This window comes from Gavialis gangeticus, unplaced genomic scaffold, assembly GCF_001723915.1.
Source record: "Gavialis gangeticus isolate Ggan-Ray unplaced genomic scaffold, GavGan_comp1, whole genome shotgun sequence".
Classification (NCBI taxonomy): Eukaryota; Metazoa; Chordata; order Crocodylia; family Gavialidae; genus Gavialis; species Gavialis gangeticus.
The window spans coordinates 182,369,473-182,373,963 of record NW_017729032.1 but is presented as its reverse complement, the minus strand read 5'-3'; the positions used below and the strand labels follow the sequence as shown (position 1 = coordinate 182,373,963).

Below are 4,491 nucleotides of genomic sequence, written 5' to 3'. Positions count from 1 at the left end.
CGCTGCGCGCCGTGTACGTGCTGGCCGAGAGCGGGCCGGGCGCCCCGGAGCGCGGGGCGCGCCACTGCCTGCTGCGGGCCTGCGAGGCGGAGGGCGCGCACCTCGCCACTCTGCACTTCGGCCAGCTCGACTTCGGCGAGACCGCCGTGCTGGACGCCTTCTACGACGCGGGTGAGCCGGCACCGGGGGGCTGCGGTGACGCCTTGGTTCTTGGCCAACTTTGCCAAAGAGTTGGGAACAGTTTTCTTCGCAAGCTTTCAGCCCTTCGGCAGGCTGAGGAAGCACCTGCAGTTGTTGGAGGAGGTTGGGGTGGGGTGGAGTGTCCTGGTCCTGGATGGAAGGAATAGTCAATAGAGCCTGGCACGCAGGCAAGGAAGCCAGTCTGTGAAGAAAGCACTCGGTGAAGATGAAGGGTTTTTTCAACCCAAAAGCTTGCTAAGAAACTTTGTCCAACTGTTGAGTTGGTCTAATAAAAGGTATTGGATTCACCCAAAGAACCGTGCCTGCCTATGCGCTTAGACCAGTGTTTCCCAACCTCAGGGAATGGGTTACAGTGTGACAGTTTAGTGGCAGAGGAGGGGGGAAAAAAACAGCAGAAAACCTGCCTGGGTCCCTGCCAGTTTGGCTTGGGGGAAAGTTCCTTTGAGACTCCAGTGCTGGCAATTGGCGAGGAGGATGTGACCGAGGCACTCAGTCAGGTGTCTAGGGAAGACGATTATCTGTGCCACCTCAGAACACCGGTTCCTTCCATCCAGGGTCCCCTCTTCAGCTGCACGCAACTCTGTTGGTTCAGAGGGAGGCAAACTCCCTCCCTCTCCTTTCCGAGTACATCTGGCCAGTTGTGCATGGGGAGTGGGGTTGGCAGCAGAAGTTCCATCCTCTCCTCTTCAGGTATGCGGTGGAGACCTTGAGGCTGTGATCTTCTTGCTTAGTAGAATCCAGATAGGAGTTAAGTTCCTAACCCTCCCTGCAAAGATGAGGGTTTGTGTGGGAGCATCCAGACACATGGCAAGCAACCAAGCACCTTGTTCCTCTTTATGAAACCCACTATGAATCATGCAGACTGTGACACACCCAGGTATGAATGACTAGGGTTCTGTTGCACCCTATTCCACAATGTGAAAGTGTTATGAGCATATTGTTGATCACACAGACATTCCTGTTCTCCCCAAAATTTGTGCAAGACGGACCTGAATAGGACTTGGAGGGGAGGGGGTGATTCACAGAAAGGCTGGAAAGACACTTCAGTATGTCTGCATCCTTTTCGAAGTGTCTCTCCCAGAATTGAACCAGTCACTAGTGGTCATGTTAGGATTACATTACCTTTATTTTATTTACAGCTTGCACTGAGAGCTCATGTTAATATAGCAATCTGTGATCCCTCTTCTGGGCCTGTCTTCTTGTGGCTGCTGCTTTCTGAGATAGTGGGTGTGAACACAGGACAACACAAATATGGAGAAATTTACCTTCAGTTTTACTCCCCTGTGCTCCACCAGTCTTTGTACTATCTGCATATTTAACCAGGGTTTTACGTAGTCATCTACATTGTTGGTAAAATATTAAGAAATGCCCAACCAAGAACTGTTCCAAGGGAGAGTCTGTTAAAACAGTTCCACTCACTGTTATAGTCTCATTAATATCATCTTGAGATCTGTCAATCAGCTAGTTTTTAATCCATCTAATCTGTGCCCCAGCATTTAAAAAAAATGATGTGGTACTTAGTTACCTACCTTGGAAAAGTCCACGTATAGTACTACAGTATATGAACATGGGTGTCTTTATCAACCAGACCTGCAATCCTGTTAAAGATAGCATACTTGTGACAATACTTACCATTCATTAAGCCATGCTGATTGTCATTAATTATATTTTTAGAGCTAGCTCCTTGGTACAGTCCCAAATTCACCATGTTCTTATCTGGTATTGATATTGGGCTAACTGTCTTTTACCCTTTAAAGTATTGGAACTGCATGGGAAGTCCTCTAGTCTTTTGGTATTTCCCCAATTTAAGGTATGTTAAAATTAACATTAATAGTTTAGAGAGCTCCCTTGACTAGCTCTTTTTAGGACACGTATGTTTACGTTTTGTGGGCCTGTTGATATAAAAAATAATATATTCTTAAAAGTTATTGCCTCATCCTCTTTGGTTATTGGTGGGAAGCTTTTTGTTTGACCCATGTCATCATATGGGGTGGCTATTCCCTCCTGCTTGATTTGTTTCAAATTCACAAGTGCTTTCTTTTTGTCTTTTTTATATTGCCATTACAACCAAGCTTCACCTAGGGTTTTTGTTTGTTTTTTTTGGTTTGAACATTTAATAAACCTACTAGCCTTCAGTTATTTCATCAGTTCCTTTGACTTCTCTCATCTTTCACAGACACTTTAACTTGCAACTGTGCAGCCCCTTTTTCATCCTGTGTATATAAACTTTTGTTTGGTTTTATCATCACTTCCTCATCTTCTTTAAATATGAACATTATCTTGGTCAACATTAGCTTTTTTCACATCTGTGGAATTGTGGTTTTTGGAGTATGCAGTAGGATACTTTTGAACAATTCCCAGTTTCTGTTGAAACTTTCCACTTGAAATGTCATGTTCCCAGTCATGCAAGTTTTAGAAAAATAGCCCTTTTAAAATTGCAAGAATATAAATATTCTGTTAGTGTGATATGCTGCTTGTACAAGGTAAATGTAAACAGATCGCATTCACTGATCCCTATGCAACTGCTTCCTTTTTTCTTAATTGTTCAGTGAGGCCCAGTATCGCATTAACCCACTTTGTTTGCAGGACCTTTTATATAAAGCAGTTATTGTATATTCTTTTTTTAAACTTTAGGAAAGCTTTATTTTTGACCTCACAGGATATCCAGTGAACATTAGGTGTGTTAATAGATTTTCTTCCTGTGCCTTTTAGAAAGATATTTCAGGAGGAGTTTGTCATGTTCCTTAATGAAACTAGGTATGCACTAACTGATGCCCACCAATATCTCATCTCTAGCTAGAACTTTGATCCATAAGTAATTGAGAGCCTATGATTCTGATTCATGTATAGTTCTGTAACACATAACATTTTTTTTTATATAAAGTACCTTTTTATTTAAAAACATCTCCTTTTTTCAATTCTGCCTGTATAGAACACATTACAACTGTCATTTTAATTTTGACCCATCCCTGTAATTTTCTATAACACCAAATACAGGCAGTCCTCAGACTTATGATACAATTGGTTTCTGAAAACTGCATCTTAAGTTGAAACATCGTAACTTGGAAGTGATTTTCCGTAATTTTGCCAAAAATATCCCAGAATTTTGTATTCAATTAATTATAGATGAGTAATATAGCTACATGATCGCTATTTCCAATATAAATATATTAATATTTATTTGGAAGGACTTCTTTGAGGTGACTTTGCTGGACTTTTTGAAGGGCTCTTGGTTGGACTTTTTGAAGGGTTCTTGGCTAGAGTCTTCTCAGGAGTCTTGGCTGCAGGTTTCTCTGGGGTCTTGTCTGCTTTCTTAAAGTATCCAAGGAAGTTTGGACAGATTATTCTCCAGGGAGATGGGCAATACAGCAAACTTGTTCGCTGGCATGGCATCGGATCAAGCATCGTAAAGTTGAAACTGATGTCAAAGTCAAAACAAGGAATCAATTTATAAACATTGTACGTGCTGTTCGTTGCAACTTGAAATGCCTTAAGTTGAGGACTGCCTGTAAACCTATAATACCTAATAAATGGTATCATTGTTTTTCTCATGCATATGAACATCTCCAACTTTTCTTGTCATTAACTAAACGCCTAGCATTAGTTTATAGACAATTTATGTGCCCATTTGTACATGTATTTGTCATATGAATGGCACCATAAATAGGGTGACCACATGTCCCAGTTTGGCTGGGACACTCCAGGATTCCCTAGTCTGGACCCAGACAGTTGGTAAAAAGTCCCAGGCCGGAGTCCAGCGGGGAGACAGAGCAGCATGGTGTGCCAGGCAGGCACCACTGCTCCTGCAGGAGGCAAGGTAGGCAGACTGAAGAAGGTGGCATGTCTTTGCTCCAGCATAGGAGCCGTGGTGCCTGGCAGACTGCCTGCCTGGTGTACCATGCCACTCTGCCTCCCTACTGGACTCTGGCCTAGGACTTTTAACTAACCAGCCAGGACTGGGCTATGGAGTCCTGGAGTGTCCTGGCCAAATGGGGATGTATGGTCACCCTAACTGTAAGGCACATATTTGGATGTTTGTACTAAGCTTTCCCTTTTGCTTCATGGTTGGTTCTGACTACTCAAGCTAATCGGCACCTGGGAGGTTTGTATCCTGCTACTCGGTGGAGGCTGTCAGAGACTTATGATCTACCTCTCCATAGTAAGTGTCCCAATATTCCCCTGAAAAGGTCTTTTCCTCTACGGTGCTTAGTTAACCAACGTTTCACTTCACTTCTCACATCTCTTGCTCCAGGTACAGAAACAATTTGCAAGATCATCTGGTTTTTGTGT

General features: G+C 43.2%; 1 protein-coding gene across 1 annotated transcript in view; it reads left to right on the top strand.

The window, feature by feature from the left end:
- The first annotated feature begins 93 nt into the window (after window positions 1-93).
- MAP3K15 (mitogen-activated protein kinase kinase kinase 15) overlaps window positions 94-4,491 on the top strand; it is a 180,963-nt gene continuing 176,565 nt past the window's right edge. The window contains exon 1 of the mRNA XM_019524659.1: window positions 94-171. The gene's annotated coding sequence lies outside the window, so the exon portion shown is untranslated. The remainder of the gene's footprint in view (window positions 172-4,491) is intronic.